Source organism: Schistocerca serialis, chromosome 8 (assembly GCF_023864345.2).
Source record: "Schistocerca serialis cubense isolate TAMUIC-IGC-003099 chromosome 8, iqSchSeri2.2, whole genome shotgun sequence".
Lineage (NCBI taxonomy): Eukaryota > Metazoa > Arthropoda > Insecta > Orthoptera > Acrididae > Schistocerca > Schistocerca serialis.
In genome coordinates, this window is record NC_064645.1 from 367078328 (window position 1) to 367098237 (window position 19910).

A 19910-nucleotide genomic window follows, 5' to 3' on the forward strand; every position below is an offset into this window, starting at 1 on the left:
AGTAGAAAATTATTTGATGAACGTAAGATTGGATATTCTAACAAGGCAATTGCCGACTCTTTACAGGCATGTAGTAACGCTCCGCCTTTAGCCACTTCACGATTGACAGAGCGTTAAACCATCACGAAACAAAACAAAAAGAGAGAGAATATGAAGTTGGACACTATTTCTCTACTTATTTTTTTTTCTTTTAGCACATTGAAGAATGCGACATTTTCATTCATCTAAAACGCAGGGAACTGATGACTCGTACATTAGCAGATGTTTCAGAAACGTGTGCTCAGTACTCTCTTAATAGTTATGGGGAAGATATTCAGGAGAAAACATCCCATTTAAAACAGGTTTAAGGTGCCTTCCAGTTTGGAATATACAAAGGAAATTATTATTACAGAAGTACATTCCCTTCGATTGGTGCTTGATACGCCACGCATTAAACTCAGACTGCAGTCCCATCTGTTTCGCAGTTGACTACTTTCTCGAGATGCGTGGTTTGACCGCGAGCACAGACGCGCAGCCTGTATCTCGCAGCCATTCTGGCCCCTTCCTCCATCACCCGCATTAAAACGCTTCCGAACTCCGAGTGTAATGGATAATCACTGGCAGTCACGAAGCACCAATCGGAAAGCGCCAGAGGCGAATAGACCAGAAACTGTGTAATTTACGGCGTCATTTGAAAACCTCATTGCCACCGACGCCACGGTACCTTATGATTTACATACTTAACCTGTAAAGAGACCAGAAACGCAGGCCCGCGCCGCGCCGCGCCGCTCTCCGTCCCCTGCCCTCCCCATCCATCACGGTCCGTACAATTTCTTTCCATTTTCCGAACGCTATGTATTTTCCATGGACGACGTTTTTCCTTATTTTGAAATATCCACACTTTCATGCGCTGGCCACGACAGCACTTTAAACACAAGCAACTTCATTGGAGAGTCGGAGGTTTAGGCACATACTGTTTGATACATGCTCTATTTGAGAGTGTTCTCCCAAGTCGTAACTTAAACATCTCTCTGTGAGCCAAAACTTTCAGTTCGAATCAATGGATGCAGTCAAAAACTATTTTGTTTTTGTTTATATGAAAGAATATTTATCGGGAAACAAACAGAATCAGAACTTATGTTTGACTTGTCACTTAAACTTTCTGTTCTAAAATCAAACATCTTCACCCATCGTTCAGCTTAATCCCTTGTCGTTAAAGAAACGAAAGTAACTTTAATAAAAACAACAGTAAAAACTATTTAGTGCGGGGAACTATAAGTTCATATTCACTACTGATCAAAATGCTAGACGAAATTGTTTTACCAGGAAGGAGAACGATGGCACGGCTGGGAATTTGTCACACATTCGAAGCATCGCTGAAGTTAAAAGTCGTGTAAAAACGAATATGAGAACATAACACTCGAACACTTGCGACATACAATACGGCATGCTCTGACACAAAATTTACTCGCTTTGGTCTCCGGCCACACCATAAGTCTAATGCAGGGTTTTGTCCTCTTGCCTCGAGGGGCTAAACATCGTCGGCTTGTAACTCTGCCGCAGCTGTTCTAATCTGTCGAAGTACGACATTAAAGAAGCAGTGAGGAAGGGTATAGAAGCAAGTCCGCGGGCTAATGACCCCACCGAAAATTCACGACCCCAATAAGCATCAACTGCAAGTGCGGGGTGAGCGTGGCGGGTAATGCGTCAGAGGATGAGGTCGAGATGCGCGAAATAAAAAAAAGCATTTTCGTTTTCAGTGCGACGAGACGAGGCGTTTTTGTACAGAGCTATATGTTTCGAGATTGCGGGAATCCTCTGCCTCATTACGGTCACTGTCATAAAGCGACCACCAAATTTCCTGACGAAAATAATCTTTCTTTTTCTTCTTGTTTTGCTTTTACCTCCGTTTTGTAGACGTGGAAGGGCGGGAGGGAGGCGGAGGGCTGGAGAGGACGAATTTTAGTGCAGCTCTTGTGTAACGCAGAGGATCTTGGGAAAAAAGTGGAAGACGTGAACGGCGATGGTGCCCCGGACTAAGCCTAGGTATAGGTTTGACCACTACCGGCACACTCCGAGCAGTACCCACTAGCTACGAATCCAAGTGCGACTCGCGGTCATACGGTACAAGCCAAGCTCACAACTGCGCGCCACTTGCTGATAGATGTATTCCAGTGCTCCACACGACTACGCGTCTTTCGTACAAGAACAACACGAGAAGAACTCAACCTGGCTTCGACATACCTTGGAGCATCATCATCACCATCATAAATTTGATTTCCACTGCTTGGTAAAGCTCTCTGCAACTTTTCAATACATTATGGTCTTCTGTTCAATACATTATGGTCTTCTGTTATACACACCCTATACTATCAACCTACCTTATATTATGTTACCGGTCTGTTCTTATCTCTTGAAATCCAGCAAAGAAATTCCTTGGTCCATCTATCATCCATTTTCCAGGCTACAGTCCTGGCCCCTCCCCCCCCCCCCCTCCTCCCCCTGCCCTACCTTTCCCATGCAGCAGAAGTACGTCTTCCACTCCAATCTGTTGCTTGGTCTATTTGTTTGTTTTGATGTTTCTGATAGTAATTCCTAACGTACAGCTGTCAACTGCTGACACTATTAGAGAGTGTTAACTCTTATTTTCAGATCCATCGGAAGCTTGTTTTTGAAAAACTAAAAGGACTCCACAGCACATTTACTCGTTCGTTTATTTCTTTTGCTGTCCATCTAATCGTTGTCTTCCATTGCCCTAAAAAAAAAATCATCAACTGGTTCCGTGACAGCATTGTTCAAAAATGGTTCAAATGGCTCTGAGCACTATGGGACTTAACATCTGTGGTCATCAGTCCCCTAGAACTTAGAACTACTTAAACCTAACTAACCTAAGGACATCACACATATCCATGCCCGAGGCAGGACTCGAACCTGCGACCGTAGCAGTCGCGTGGTTCCCAGCATTGTTAATTTACACTTTACTTACTTCGACGAATTCATTGTAAGTTATTTTATTGTTATTACAACTGACTTTCAGGTCTAATTTCAACCTATTAAATACTCGCTTAGGTTGTTGAAATATGACCTGGAAGTATACACAAAGAGTACCATCTCGTCAGCAAAACAGAAGTGGTTCAGATTCGCTCCGCTAACTTGAATTTCTTCTTCGACATCTCAGCCTTAGGATTTGAGAACTTCTTCTTGATTGCTGAGAATATTTTTGGTGACGTAGAACTACCTTGCCTGATTCATTTTCCCGGTGATGTCTAATGGAAGATTAAGCACTGAATCAGTGAACTCTTTTTATTTTACTGGTACCTACTTCACAGTAACCTAGTTCAACGTCAACTTAATCTACAGAATATGTTTGTTTGCACAGATTTACAATATGGTCGTATTTTACGTATTACGTCCAAAATGATAAACTGGAATACCGTGCTCTCGAACATGTAAATTGTTTGAATCAGCTCCTTCATTTTCAAATTTTAAGAAATAGGCGGCCAAGTTCAGATCTCACTACCTTCTCTTGAAGATCATTCATATGAAGGACGTCCACAGAGGAAAACGTCTAGAAAGTGCAAGCTACGATTAAAGTTGTATGAAATACCTGACGCCATAGACTTATTGGAAGAACGCCTTACACTTTACATTAAGAATGGATGAGAAAGTTTTATTCAAAGTGTGCGGTGACTTTGTAGAATGCGAACAGATAGCTAATGCGAAAACAAATTTATCAGCTATGTTTGAACTGTTCTGAGAAGAATTTATCTGGATTTACCCGCACATTTGTTACTGTGGATGACACATGGGTCTACCGCGTAACGCCCGAAACGAAATAACAATTGAAGCAGAACAGTGGGTGGACGCTGGTGGCCCTGAACGAAAAAAAAGGTGATCTCAATTTCATCCACCGGAAACGTTGCGGAAAGTGGGTTTTCAGGGATGCAAAATGGGTTCGTCTTACTGATCACTCGATTAAACGAGCGAATAGGTTGATGGGGCCTATCATTCGGCATCAAGGAATTAGTTACCTAGTAACTGGGCTGGGGGCGTTAAAATTGAGGATGGATGCCAAGACTTGAATACGATGAACAGCAAGCAGATATAAGTCGACGTAGCCTAGGCTATAGTTATGCAACGTTTTGGATGCAATGAAAGGGTTATGATAGCAGCAGACGGATATTTTGCTGACCTTCTACATAGAAGGGGACTACAAAAAAGTATGTCCTTGCCGCACTTCTGACCCTCGTGTGATTTTACTGTGTAAACAGAACATGCTTTTCTTCGTTAATGTCAGCTTTCCGTAGAAGTACTTGTCTCACAACATTCTGTGGTACACACCCAAGACGGAAACCACCACTCGTTTCCAACAGTTCGTCTCTGTTTCTGCAACTGCGAGTTTTACTTCTACAAGTGTTCACGAACTGCGTATCTGGAGTATTTCAACATTGATGAACTCACACTGTAGACATAACAGCGCTGTAAAGGTTTAACAACGACCAAAGGTGTCTTCTAGAGTGTTAGTCCTCTCAGTGAAATCAAATGGTTATTTAGCATCAAAAACCCTTGATGACTCAAACAGATTATCATTCGTAGTTGACACATGATTATTATGAAACATGTCTGTGTAGGTCATCGTATCTGGACAACTGGAATTCCCACACACAAACCGCACTTTTTCCTTACGCTTGTTAAGCATAAATTGTCGGTATTTTTGCTACTGAGCGTTTAAAGCTCATATTTTATTAAAGCGATTCATTTGGCGAATTTTTTTCTTGGGACTATTTCAGTGGACCTTCGTGACTCTTAAATTTTTTTTCATTATTATTACTACTGTTTCAGCTTTTTCATTTTATAGTTACATATTTTGTTATTCCGGTCTAATTTATTTTCGTATGCAGTGAGAAGTCATGATAAAAATAAATAGACGGGAGATGTGAAACATAACATAATGTCTGGTAACTATTTATACGTGAAGGACCAGTGAGAACGCCAAGAAAAATAATTAGCAATGTTGTATATAGTCTAGAAGCAGAAGATGTTGACACATTATAATCTCTCAAGGCCCGGCTTATCTATGCCGAAGAGGCGCATTCGGCGACATTTCAAACAAAATAGGAACAAAAAGGTATTTTGTTTACCACATATACCTGTTGCCCGATTCAGTTCCCATTAGACCATGAACAGCTATTTCGGCTTTTAACACTTTCCTTGTAGCGTTGCTGTTGATGGAAGTTTACGACTGCCACTTTTGCGTTTGGTCAAGCAACTACAGTGCTTTTGACATTTTCTGCTCTCCAGTTACTCACTTTCGGAGCAGTGTCGTTATTCACTTGCGGGAAATCTTTACACCAGCCATTCTAAATGCAAACTGATATGTTTTGGTATATGTGACTACTATACACTGCAGCAACCAGAAACATATTTATATTTGCCCTTTAGTAATGTTTCTGTTGCTATTTTTATACGCGTGGAATGCTGAGTAAAGAAGAAAACTAATGGCTATAATCGATTCACACTGTTTATATAATTTTATTTTATTTTTTCACCACCAAAAAAACTTGGCAGGAAGTGATCCATAAGCAAAGGAAAAATCACATTTCAGCAGCATTCGAATGATATTTTGTTACTTTTTTTGAACTGCAGAGCCGCAACATAAAATTTCAACTTTAAACCCTAAGTGTTACTGACAGGTTAGTAGATGCATAGCCTTCAAGAATGAGTGTGATGCCGACCGTTGTCAGTCGAGCAGCGGTCATGTACCAAATAGTTTTATCTTGTCACTTGCGTTTTACATATCTTATGGAAAAGAATGACCGTGAGAGCAATTGTTTTACATTTTTTGTGACAATGATTTTATATCAGCTGGTCTGCCTCATGTATCGTTATATCCAAATGGTTTATAAATGTTAATCTACATTCAGATCCGATGATGGCACCTTTAATGTGTTGAAACCGGTTACCAAGTAAACAGTATTTAAGCGATCTTGGCTTTTGAATTATTTCTACAACAGAGTAATCGCCCCACTATCCATGATGTGTTCACTGCAAAATAATATAACAGCTGACAGGCTGAAGAGAAAAATATGATGCAGTGATTAAAAGTCTTCGTGGAACGGCAAGAAGTCGGAGAATCTACAGGCGTCGCAACGTTGTCTCTCTGTACTGACGTAGAAGTTTAATATATTAAGCAGGATACATCTGAAGTATGTAAACGCACGACAATGAACAATCTTCCTAGTGCCTTATTTAGTATTCTTTCACAGACATTTAGATCAGTGTTATTACAGATATATAAATAATGCATATATGTAACATACTACGTACAACAATACTTAGCGAAGAGAGACTCTTTAGTTTACTGTCACGTTTGAGCAGTTGAGACAGGGCAGTACAGCACTTTTTTAACCAGCAGATGATTCGCCTTACTGTACTAGCAGAGTTCTCAGTTTACACTGATTTGATTAATTAATCGATTCTGAAACAGAAATCTAGACCGCTTATTCACGAAATAGTAAGACGCCTGAGACCTAAGACAATGGTATTGCTAGTATTGTTGTCGGCAGTACGCGACCTATTGTGTAAAAATGTGTAGGAGCGTTTAGTGTTTCCGAGCACTTACACAGCGTCCTTATGCTACTTTCTACTGGAAGCTGATCACGGACTAGCAATAAATAGTTCCGCAGTCTATAAAAATTAGGAGCGGCTAGTTTTCCTTTGAGTAGAAGCGTTGTGCCTAAGAAAGCATATGAAATAGCTGTGGGCACTACTGATACTGTATTTTTTTTCGTTTTATGGCCATGAACTTTTTTTAGGTTATACAGACAGTGTACTTTGCTTGCTATAACGTATCGTTGCAACTATTTCTGTTCCTCGATTCTTCTTTGTCGGGTACAGAGAGAAGAATCTCGCTTACACAAATCACCAGTAACATTTATTTTTCGGTGTAGAGAGACCAATAATGCACTTAATGGACGCATTTTTGCAGAATCATCTTTATGTGTACTGTGTGCGGCAAATTAATGATTTTACCCTTTCACTCGCGAGCCGAGCGTGGGACGAATAACCGTCTATCTGGCTCTGTTCTGGTTGCTACAGTGGACCGGAGAATGAACACGAATTGCACACTGATAATTTTCCTCGGAATTCTGGGCGTCTTTCATCGAGTGTCGGCCACATGGAGCTTAGCAGCATTGCTGTGACAGTCTCCTGCGAATCAAGGCCTTCTATGTGTGTGGCCAGCGCTGCCTGATATCGATCACACAATCCGGCAGTCACACATTGTAGCTCTCACGAGAGCCACCTACACCAAACGAGAAGAAACACTCACAGCAAACACGAGTTTTTCACTGTAATCTAAATCTGCCACCTCGCTAAACAACTTAGTAATAGTTTTTTAAAGATCAAACCCAGTAATGAATGATGAAGGCATCACACGCAAAAAATTGACCATACTATACTAACAGATTTTTGAAAAATTTCGATTGAATAATTAAGTAAAACAAAAGAAAAATAAATTCAAAAAGAGGCAGAACCGACTGTTCTTATTTTTCATTCTAGAATTATTATTAGTATTCTGATCTTACTTTTTCGACAAGAATTGTACTTGCTATGATACATTTCATTATCATATTATACTAACGCAGATTCCAACGGAATAACAATAAACAAACAAATAAGTGACGTGGAACATAATACAATGTCCATGTCGTTCGTGCATCAATAGAAATGGACCATCTATTTTTTAGTAGTTCCCACAAAAAAAATATTTTTTTGACAAAACTACCTAATAAACGTAAATAACTGGTTAAAATTCAAAAGACCAAATACTGAAAAAACCACCCCAATGGGTTCAGTATGGTACCAGTATGTGCAAGAGAAATGCAAAGTTGTGCACTTCACGGAACGTGACTGTCACTACCAGATTAATGTCACCGACAGTTAATAATACAAAAAGATTTGCGATACCGCATACGAGGTGGCCCGACAATATGGCTTCAGTTTTGTGCGAAGCAAGTTTCAGACTACGATTTATTGGTAGGATGCTGGGAAACTGGAGTTTGCCTACAAAAGAGAGTGCAGGTAAAATACTCGGACGACCCGCTCAAGTGTATGGGACCACTATTACGTCGGATTAGCAGGAGGCATCGATCAGATACGACGAACCGTTGGGCAGATGGTTACAGGCTTGTCTGACTGCAACACAGCGTATCTGGCATGTTGATAAACCTTAACTGGCAGCAGACACTTGAACATTTCACCGTATTATGTACCTCTCTCGGAAAGCTGCTTAACAAACTTCAAGGACTACGTTTCACGGCAGACACTATGTAGATTTTTCAGTCATCCACGTACCTGTTGCACAGTGATCGTGCAGGTAAAATTAAGCAAACAGCGCGCACAGAGCAGTTCAAACGGTCGTGAAAGGAACGGAAAGAAACCGTAATATTGTTGCCGTTGCGGTCTTCAGTCCAAAGACTGGTCTGATGCAGCTCTCCACGCTAGTATACGCGATGCAAGCCTCTTCACCTCTGCATGCCTGTAGCAACTCACATCTGTTTCAACCTGCTTACCATACTCAAGCCTCGGTGGATGTGTCCTATCAACCGATCCCTCCTTTTTGTCAAGTTGTGCCGCAAGCTTTTTCTCCACGATTCGTTTCAGTATCTCTTCACTATTTAGCCCGTCTATGCACTTAATCTTCAGCAATCTTCCGTAAGACCACACTTCTGTTCTTTTCTTGTTTGAAACGTTCACTGCCCACGTTTCACTTGATACCGTACAATACAATACAGAGTACCACGTGCCAGGCACTTCTCACTGATTCGTCGATATAGATCTAGAAGTTAACTGCCTTAATGTCTTCATGTCGTCTGTGCAGTTTTAGGAAAGGAATACTTATTTCTTAGTAGTTTCCATTTAAAAGGACACTGTCTTGGTGAAATTACATCATGACTGGATTCGTAACCCGTTAAAATTCGAACAACTGAACAAAAGTCCCTTACTGTATTGGTATGTAAAACACTGAAAGCTCAACGTACGGTAAAGAAGCAATTGTTGCGTCCTTGCATTTGAAGACGCAAGCAATGGAAGCCAAATATTGAAACAAACAAATTTGTGGGAATAATTTTTTAATAAAGCCGTTCACGAAGAGGGACGCAGAGAAAATGGTATATGAGATTCAAAAAAGCTTTCGTCGACGTAACACGAGTAGTGGGACAGAATCCTTGTTAATCTCGAAAAGGACTGGCTGAGGCAGATAAGAGGGGAGCTCACCGCAGAGGGCGCTGCGAGGGAAGGAGAACCACAAAGGCAGCCGTGGACCCGCCGCGCTGTGGCATGCGGGGAAAGTGGACCGCCGCCGCTGCAAGCCGGCCAGGTGCCTTTCCGCATTCGTCGCTACGTCTGGTCCATTTCAAAAGCGCACGCCGTAAAACTGTGAGGGGGCGGCTTTCGGTAACGTGCTGTGCCAGCGGGCGGACACTTCTGGAGAGACAACAAGGAGCAGTGAAACTGTCAACTCCAAGTAACAGCGTGTAGTGTCCGCGAACGCAAAAAACTTGTTCAGTAGTGAACATTTTCCATAAATTGTAATTTACATTTCACATGTCGATAAATTCAGTTTGTAGTTCTTGGCACCTTAAATGTAGCCTACGACCAAAACAATGGTCTAGTGAATGCTGACATTATTGCCTGTCCTCATTTAGCCCTGCTTCCGAGTATGCGACGGTAGTTATTAGCCGTATGTTTGTGGCCAAAGCTGTATTTGTATACATTTTCCCAAGTGGCAAAAACTTTTCAGCGTGTACGAGTGGTGCTTTACGAAGTGCTTCATATACTCTGCACAATTTCGTAAAAGACAAGCGAACAACGCTGCAACACAGTGGCGCGGGTTTTCGACGTAAGTAAACAACTCAATATCAAAGATTTGTTTATATTGCGTTCAGTCGTTATTAGAGATAATTACGTTTAAACAGGTCGTCTCTGACAGTTTATTGCTGTAGGGTATCGCCACCCCAAGGAACTTTCACCACAATAAAGAGCCGGAAACTAACGAACAACTGGTATCTGGACGTGAACAGCAGCCTCAAGATGAACTATTCGGTTAGAAAGCGGTAATGACGCCATTTTTGTAAATAAATAGCTTTCCAAATAGTGACTGATTGGTGTTTCCTTCTTAGCAAGAATCAACCTGTACTTTGTACACAGCAACGGTGTCAGAATGTCAGTTTTCGGCAAATTATCGTAAGTGTCGAATATTTATTAAAACAGACACATGATCTATTTAATTTACGTATCAGTTTCTTCTAGAACAATTGTCGAAGCGCGTCGATTTAAGTTTACAATAAGTAGTATAGAGTTGTCCATTAGGAATTCTATGGTTCTCACTGAACTATTAGCTGGCCTTGACTACGATCCATCCTCGAACCTGCAGTAAGGTTCCTATCGTACGTGCAAGAGTAATACGTGTAATAAAGTGATTGAATAACCCAGCATATTAAAGGTGGGGACGTCGGAGAGATATTTAAAAACTCCGAACAAGAGCGATCAAAAATCGATTATACTATTCTGAGGAAAATTCTATTTTATTTTCTCTTAATCACCCAAAATCGTTCAAAAACACCGAGCAACACTACATTCATTATGGTGTAGAACTATACTGCTTGCAGAAACATCTAACAAAACTAACTTTTAAATATTTTTTTGGTAACGAGTACGAGCAAAAACCAGTTTAAGAAAATTTTAAAGCGTGAAGTGAATATTACCATATCGAAATTCTAGTAGAAATGAAAACGTTGAAAAGTGATGCTATAAAATTCTGCAGCGTGGAAAAATTCTTTCTGTTGCTCACGGTTACATTACCTAGAATTAGGAAAACTCAATAATTACTCTCAGAGTATCTTAAAAATATTGTATTCTGTCCCCTAACTAAACTTACGTTCTATACAAAATTTGGGCGAGACCACACCAACAGATTCAATCAGGAGCTGTTGGCAGTCAATATTACACGAGCGGTTGTTCTGTATGTTTTACTAACACAGTATATTCTATATAAAATTTGAAGGAAACCATACTCACAGATCCAATAAACAAAAAATCTGTATATTCGATGTTTACTAGTTTCTCTAATACGGTATGTTAACGCAATTTCTACAGCCCTATGGAAAACAGTTACAAGCTGCTCCATTATGGAAAGCACTTGCCCGTTCGATTGTTTTTCTGAGTCCTTCATAATCTTCCTCTAACACTGCTACTAAGCCGGTCTGCAAGAATATTACGTTAGTTGACATTCTGGTAAAAATTCTAACCAGGATCGTCCACGGTACGGTGACCCTAAGTGTCTTATCCATTGGTAGAACCACGCAGCGTGGCAGCTAGACTGAACTATTGAATACCACTTCTGCAACGGCTCATTGCAGATCAGTTATTTTCGGCCGATCAGGATAACAGAAGTCTAATACCTACTGTGTGTAACTCTAAGATCTTGTAGCTGCTTTCGTCTTTGTCGCTAGTAACCTCTTGCGTCTCTGCGTGATGCAATGTATGCCCACAATTGAAGCTTCAAAGGTTACTCTCCGACTGACGGACCTAATATGCTACTACACTATATTTTCTGCGCATTTAACGAAATAATTTACCCCCTGTAACATGCGGTTTGGATCGTAGCAGTTATTATCAGTAACTAATCAATAATTTTACTTTCTGACCCGCCTGACAACTACAATTAAGCTCACTTTTACAAAATCTTGTTGCACAAAATATCTCTCATTTCTGGAATTTTTTCACGAACAGCTAGAGAAACACAGCAAATGGCTCCGCATTTCTCATGCCACTGACCAGCTGAACAAGAGACGAACGTCTACTTAAAAAACTTGAGGTGATAATTTTGTGAACATTAGTTATGAGTATGTGCACAGGTTTTCTCAAGTTTTTACAGTTTCCTTTTTGACATGTGATCATGTCATGCTGTAAATTTTTTTAACGTTTCGGGCACTGCTGCAGCGGTCTTCATCAGACCGGCGCTGTTTAGTCAGTCATTTCAATAGCTGGTCTATGTATCGATCAATACACGGTCCCCCTGATGAATGGTTGCAACGTTTTACACCAACGCTCGGTCACTACTTGAGAAATTTGTTTGTAATGGTCTTCTTGGTAGTCACTCAATTCAGCTATCCAACAGACTTTATTATTATATACCTGCGACGTTTAACAGCAACAAAATCAACGAAAAATATCCGACTGATTACAAAAGTGTATTTTTTTATTTTTGTATTTGGTTTCAACTATGAATTATACAGCCGAACTCGTACATCGTCACCACAAACTGTTAAGCATCTACAGACACATCATTAGTATTTTTTCTGGCTTCCTTTTTGTCGAACGTGCTCAATAGTCGCTAGGAGAATGAGTCTTAATGCGACACAATTCAACTGCAGGAGGGAGGAACTCAATACCATCAGATTATGACATTAGTGGTACCGTTCTAGAGTTTATTAGATATTTTAAATATCAGCTGTTGACACCACGAATCGATATGGCATACGGTGAAAATGTGAGGTAAGTGTTAAATAAGGCGAATGGAATACCATAAGTTGTTGAAAAGGTACCGGAAAAGTGCGTTACATGTGTTAAGGTAATGCCATAGAAGGCCGATATTGTCCCAGCAGTTAGGTTGTTATGAAGTCGGACTGAACGAAGACGATTAATTCCAAGACGCTATTCTACGCTCGCAAAAAGGCGGCATAGGTGGTACGTAAGTGAAACAGAGACGCTCAGGGAATTTAAAGTGGATTCTCTGTAGGAAAAACTGTTTTCGTGTAACCGTGTTGGGTAAATTTAGAGAACCGGTATTGGAGCAAGACTGTGTAACGATTCGGCCGCCTCTGTCGTATATCTTGCGTGGCTACAACAGGAATTAAATATGAGGGATCAGGGAGATTACGGAGGCATAGGAACTGTAATTTTTCATAACTTCCTACATTAATAGAGAACTCGTGGGGCGGAGCATGTCTAGTACACAACATGACGATCTTCCGTTACACATTCTTAATACTTCAGTCGGCAATAATAACACGTGAACGTGTATACTGATTTTAAAGACAGTTTATAAGTGCAGCTATTTTATATGGCAGGAAACAGAAGATTTTAATTTTTTTCTTAGTGGAACGATGCGCATTTCTTAGCGGCATGTGACGGCTAGTGAAGTTAGTACGAGTACAGTAATGCAGCAAAGGAAGAAAGCCGGAAAAGTCCTAAAAGTCCTGCTTGTAAATAGGACCTGTCCTGAAAAAACGAATGGTCGGAAAAAATATTTCAGTTGGCATTATGTCCCGAATGAGCAGTGCGTTTGAGGCACGTGTCCGTAAGCTGCTTGCGTTGCTGTATCAACGATTGTGGTGCTGACCTCGAGCACATTAACCAGTCTTCTGTTCAGTATCCACGACAACATTTTTTTCCCTTTATTGTTGCATGACGTCGCTAGTTAGAGGCTGAAGAGTAACTAGATAATAGAGTCTTAGTTAGCAGTCTCAGTGTACAACAAACAGGGCTACTTGGGAACGTGCATTATAAGATATATATTGTTCATGTTAATAGAAAATTAAGTGTTTATTTCCAGCTGTTAGGTCTTTATCTCAAATTAATCAGTATAGGATCCTCTGCCATCAGCATAGCTTTAACACCAAATGCTAAGAACACTGATTATCTTGCCAAAAACAGTTTTTGGCGGAAACACTATCGAAGAACATTTGTGTGTTTGCGTAAATCTGAAAACATATTCCGCGAGGCAGTTCACCATGGAGAGTACTTCGTTAATATCAACGATTCTCTGCTGTATTGTAACGGCGTAGTAAATGAGGGAAAAATGTCTTCACGCCTCTGTGCGGGCCTGATAACTCTCATGTCATTCTCACGATCCCTAGGCGAGACATGCGTTGCTGGCAGCAGAACTGTGGCACAGACTTGCTCGAATACTGTTTCTCTAAATGTATACAACAGGCGAGAAAGTCGTTTCCTATCTCCCGCAGATTCTCGCTCAGTTTCCCCTCAGCGTCTCTTACTCTTGCGTATGGGCTGTGCCGACCCGTCACGGTCCAGGCAGCCCGTCTCCGAAAGCATTCGATGTCTGCTGCCGTGACTCCCTGACAAGGTCTCCAAAGGCTGCAGGAATGCTCTATAATTCTAAGTCTACAAACATACCCTGCAAACCAGTGCGAAGTGCATATCGTGGCATTGTTAGCACTAGCACCTCGGTGCAACTTTCTTAACAGATGCAGTGTACTTTCTCACAACGTTTGGAAAACAAAAGCCACTGGTTTCATGTGTTCGCCTCATTCCGAATCGCTTGTTAGTATTACCACTGAATATTCAAGCGATGTAACGTGCTCCAGATGTTAGTCACCAAGCTTGTAATAGGCTGCCATCAGGTGCCGGAAAAGTCTTGCCACCTCGAATCTATTGCGGAACGGACCCAGTTGCCCCACGCTGTGTCTATTGTTGTGGTCTTTAGCTCGAAGACTCATTTGACGCATCTCTTCACGCTAGTCTACAATGTGCAGTACTCTTCATTTGAGTACAACTATCCTTTTTGAACCGGCCTATCTCGATTACCCTCTACAATTTTTACCCTCCGCACTTCCTTACATTACCAAACTGACGAACCCTTGATGTCTAAGAAGGCGTCGTATATACCGATCCCTTCTTTTAGTTGTGCCATAAATTCTTTTTCCCCAGCGAGCGAGGTGGCGCAGTGGTTAGCACACTGGACTCGCATTCGGGCGGACGACGGTTCAATCCCGTCTCCGGCCATCCTGATTTAGGTTTTCCGTGATTTCCCTAAATCGCTTCAGGCAAATGCCGGGATGATTCCTTTGAAAGGACACGGCCGATTTCCTTCCCCATCCTTCCCTCACCCGAGCTTGCGCTCCGTCTCTAATGACCTCGTTGTCGACGGGACGTTAAACACTAATCTCATCCTCCTCTTTTTCCCCGATTCGGCTCGCATTCGGGAGGGCGACGGTTCAATACCGCGTCCAGCCATCCTGATTTAGGTTTTCCGTGATTTCCCTAAATCGCTTCAGGCAAACGCCGGGATGGTTCCTTTTGAAAGGGCACGGCCGACTTCCTTCCCCATCCCTCCCTAATCCGATGAGACCGATGACCTCGCAGTTTGGTCTCCTCCCCCCCAATCAACCCAACCCCCGATTCGGTTCAATACCTCCTTAGTAATTATTCGATCTACTCATATAATTTTATAACATTCTTCTGTAGCACCACACTCTGGATATATTGTCTTCTTATACGAACTGTTTATCCTCCACGTTCCTGTTCCATACAAAGCTACATTGAAAATAAATATCTTTACGAAAGACGTTCTAACATTTAAATTTATATCAGACGTCAGCGAATTTCTCTTGTCAGAAATGCTTTTCGTGCTATAGTCAGTATGCGTTTTACATCCTCCGTACTTCGGCCACTCTCAATTATTATGCTGCAAAAATAACAAAAACACATTCACAACGTCTAGTGTCTCATTCCCTAATCTAATTTCGTCAGCAACGCCTGATTTCCTAGGGATTTCAAAGTAAGTTACATAGGTCCTCCCACGCTGAGACCATTGCGCAACAAGAGTGACGCGTTGACAGAGGGCAGTACATGCCCTGGGTTTCCTGCAGACACAGTTCTGCGGCGGTACGGATGACAGGTGCATCGCAGCGTGCGGGTGAGAAAGCGCGGCAACTGGAAACGTACTCCCAAGTTGAAGTCCGCGGGACAGTTCGATTCTTGTGGGTCAAACGTCTAAATTGCGGGGAGATTCACGGCGCTATTCTGACGGTACGTGGACCATATGCGATGTCGCGCCCAGTCGTAACGAAACGGTGCCAACAATTTGACGAAGCCCGACAGACGTCGGTAATGCTGATCGGGAAGGGAGCCCATCGACCATAGAGTACAATGTTCAGGCAATCGAGGAAGTGAGTCGCAGCACTCGCAGATTTTCGACTATCGGACTTTCAGACAGCGGATCCCGAATCGCTCAGTGACCGAGGGACGCATTTCTGTCGTCGAGGAACTGAACGACTGGTAGTACGTTTCGACCGTCGATTACAGAAACTTGGTGAGTATGCTAAAAAGTACTTTCACGCATCTGAGTCACTTTGAAGTGTAGTGCAGCATTCAAAAAAAGTTACTCGGCCTGCGATAATAATGTACAGCTCACTTTTTGAAATCCCCTCGTATTCTGACAGCATTTCATTACTCTCGCTCCCAGAATGTCATCGGCTGTCTCTATAAGCACATGTTATAGAGACAGATGGAACATGAAGCATTAGTACACGCGACAAGGTACAAACGGGTGGATGTGGGTGCCGCTTCGTCGTCACCTCTGGCGCTGAGCTACCGGTGTTCGGCGTGGAGGCTGAGACACGGCGAGAGCGCGCGCTGGCGGCGGCCGACCTGCGCTGGAACGCGAGCGGGCGAACGAGTCTTGTGCAACGGGCGCGGGTGGGGCCGTCCGAGAAACGCGCAGCTCGGCCGCGGCGTGCAGAAGACAGGCAGCAGCCTTCCATTGAGCGCGTGCTGCCGCGGCGCGGCGCGGCGAGCGCGTGTGTAGGCAAGCGGGCGCGCTCGGCAGCGGGGTCAAGCGCCAGCCAGCGTCGCGGCTGTCTTTTTACGCGGAGCGGAGGTCACTGCTTCGATGTCGCAGGCGCGGCGGCCGGCGAACTCGCGCCCAGCGGCACCTAGCGCCTCCGTCCGTCACGGCGCGAGGTCGCGCTCGCACTCGCCCGCAACGCCGGTCCTGTTTTCCGGGTCGAGACATTCGGTATCGACTGACACTCACGATCCTTTACGGACTGCCGTGGTCACAAAGGCATCTGTCGTAGGAAGAATAGTTTATCCTCCGTGTACCTACATACTCGACACAAGCAGCAGCAAGGAGTGTGGCAGACGGTACTTCAGGCAGCACTGTCGTCTCCCCTCCTTCCCTCCCACGTCTTCCAGTTTTTTTTCTCCAGTGGTGCGGTGGAAGAACTGTTGTGGTGTGTGGTCACAAAAGCAACTTTGCTGACAAGTGGCAGTGTAGCAGAAATATTGTTAAACCAATACGTATACGTGTGTACCTGTATACTCAACTAAAATAGTTAGGGCGTAAGGCGGAGGATTTTTCCAGATCGTGCGAATGGTGCGTTCAGAAAACTACCGTAGCTAACCCCTGCTGTAAGCTCCAATTTCTATCATTTTTCCGTTGTGGACGTTTCGCAAAACACCTGTAATGGGTAGCACTGTTTGGAAGTGAAATGCAGACGTTAGACAGTTCGCCCAAGAAGAGAAAAGATCTTTTGAAATGTGATACTACAGGAGAATGTCGAATATTGGACGGGTACGCCAGTTAGCTAATGATGAGGTAACGAACAGAACTGGGGAAAAAGACACTTATGCTACAATTTGATTAAAAGAAGGATTCATTTGATAGGACACATGCTGAGGTGTCGAGGGTTCGTCAGTTCGGTAATGGAAGGAATTAAGGCGGTAAGATCTGTCGGAGGAAACCAAGACTTGACTACAGTACGCAGGTGAAAATGGTTGTAGGTTGCAATAGTTGTGCAGAGATGATGAGGCTCGCAAAGGATACAATAAAGTGAAGAGCTACATCAAACCAGTACTCGGACTGAGGACCACAACAGAAACTGTGCGAGGTATTGCAAGTTGCTTGACACTTCTCGGTCCGGGTGTTTTCAGAATTTCAACGACATGCCCCTCTTTTAGGGTCAGCCAGTGCAGTCTGGTGAACATCTATGTGTCTCTCGTCCTTACAAAACAAACCGGTGTTCTGTATTTTCTCTGCCTGATCCAGTAGTCCTATTGCGTGTGGGTGGCAGATTGACGAAAATAGATCGAGCAATGATTTTATCTTTTATTAGTCTTCGTAGTTCACGTTCGACAGCGCAGACTACCGTGTTCGCAGAAGGAAGTGCACACTTATTAAGTAAGAACTGCAGTTCACGAAACGTGCCCGATTTTGACAGTAAGAGGCGCCGCATTAGAGGGTAAATTCGTAGCACAGGGCAAAGCAATCGGGTCAGTGGCTCACGAGCGCAGCCCGCGGCGGTGGCTGCCATTATTTTCATCTCGGCGGTGCAGCAGCGCCGGAAGGGAGGTCGTGCATCTGGCGACCGGGCCGGCGCGGCAACCTTGGCCGCCCCTGGCCGCCGGCCTGCCTGACAGAGGAGGCATGCGAAAAGGGGAAAAAAGGGAGCACGGCGAGCTGCGAACCAAAGAAACGCGTCGGCCAGGAATTTCGCTGCTGCCCGGATCCGCGACCGGCCTGCCGAATTTGCCTGGCGCGGACCGACGTCACGGGGGCCACGTGCGTCTCACTGCCTTACTCGACGGGCCGTTTTAAACCGCACGAGTACAACGCGCCAGCACTGCGGTCACCGCGCACCGCGCCACAACAACACCGAAGACCGTGCTATCGAGAAGGTCTGAGAGTAGTGACACAGCGTCCTTTCCTTTCCGATCAGCTACGACGCACACACTGCCCAGTTTCTCCTACTAATCTTTGTGACGTACTCGAGCGTTTGTAAAGCACTTCACGAATGAAGAAAGGTGTGTCGGCGACAAATTTTGAGTTACCAGTCGCACCCAATCTCATAGAACAGGGGACGTACCTGCAGTGTTTCCTTCCAATATCCTGAGGCCGTTTAAGCACTGCAAGTAAAACACTGAAAAAAGCCACTCGTACGAATCCACTGTTCACCAGAACGGAGTAATCCACTGTACAAGCCGGAGGAGGCGGTCACTCGCGCACGGCACACACAGGAGGCACGGCTCGGCTCAGCACAGCGCCGTCACACTCGTCGCCCTCACACGTGCTGCACGCAGGCCGTCGCGGCGCTTCCGACGCCGCTCCATCGTCCGGGGGCGCCCGGGTGCGGACCGAGAGGTGGGAGCGAACGCCGCGCCGTGCCGACCGACGGGGAAGGGCGAATGGCGAGTGCGGCGACGGCGAGCGCGTGGCGGTGCCCGGGAACTCGCGGCGTGACGCCCGTCGCGGTCTGCAGCCACCTTGCCACTGACTGGACGACGAGAGACTGGCCGGCCGGTCGCGCCGCCGCCGCCACAACAGGTTCCCCGGCGGGGGCTCCGGAGGAGCCGCTCGGAAACGGGAAACTCGACTCTCGGCGCGCCGCCAAGATGGCCGCCGCCGCGCGGGCCGCGTGGTGGGGGCGGCGCGCCACCGTTTGAACTGCGCCGACACCTGTTGCCCTGCACGCTGCGTGTCTCCGGCTTTTGACGCGTCTCAATCGATACGTTTGCGAGCCACGCGACTTCCGAAAGACGAGACCTAAGTTCGGACCCCTTTTTTCGTATGTTTATGTATCACAAACTGACTCGATTTTGCCAACCGTACCGAACGTCGGTTCCCGAGCGTCATCTGTTTTACACGAAAGGCGTCTACAAACAGCTGTTCAAATTTCCTCAGGTTGACCGATTAACGTTATTAGTACTTTCGCTTTTTTCGTGCAGTGCACGATTACGATTTTTTGATTTCCTTGTGGATGTCAGAAAATTCGTAAAGAGGAGCAAAAACGATATTTTACAAGGGACGTTCAAAAAATTTTAAAATTCTATATTTCAGCCCCAGATCACAGAAATTGCATCATTATCGGTTTGGACCAGGGTTCCGCAGAACACCAGTATTATTGGTTATGATTTAAAACTGAACCACTCACTGAAAAAAATGTTTCTCTCAGATTTAAAAAAATATATATATAAACCTTCGAAATAAACATGGTACCAGGATTCTCAGAGAATTCTGTCAGAGATAAAGTTTGGGAACTACTGGTTTAGACTTATTAGCAAGTCTTCATCGGATGATCAGTTCCAAAAGAAAGTAAAAGGGGAGATAATAAAATACCAGAAAACTA

At 44.0% G+C, this 19910-nt stretch overlaps 1 protein-coding gene across 1 annotated transcript in view; it reads right to left on the bottom strand.

Annotated features, from left to right (window-relative positions):
* Positions 1 to 19036, bottom strand: part of LOC126416106 (protein dachsous-like) — a 232791-nt gene extending 213755 nt beyond the window's left edge. Inside the window, exon 1 of the mRNA XM_050083615.1 lies at positions 18651 to 19036. The gene's annotated coding sequence lies outside the window, so the exon portion shown is untranslated. The remainder of the gene's footprint in view (positions 1 to 18650) is intronic.
* Between the last annotated feature and the right edge of the window lie 874 nt (positions 19037 to 19910).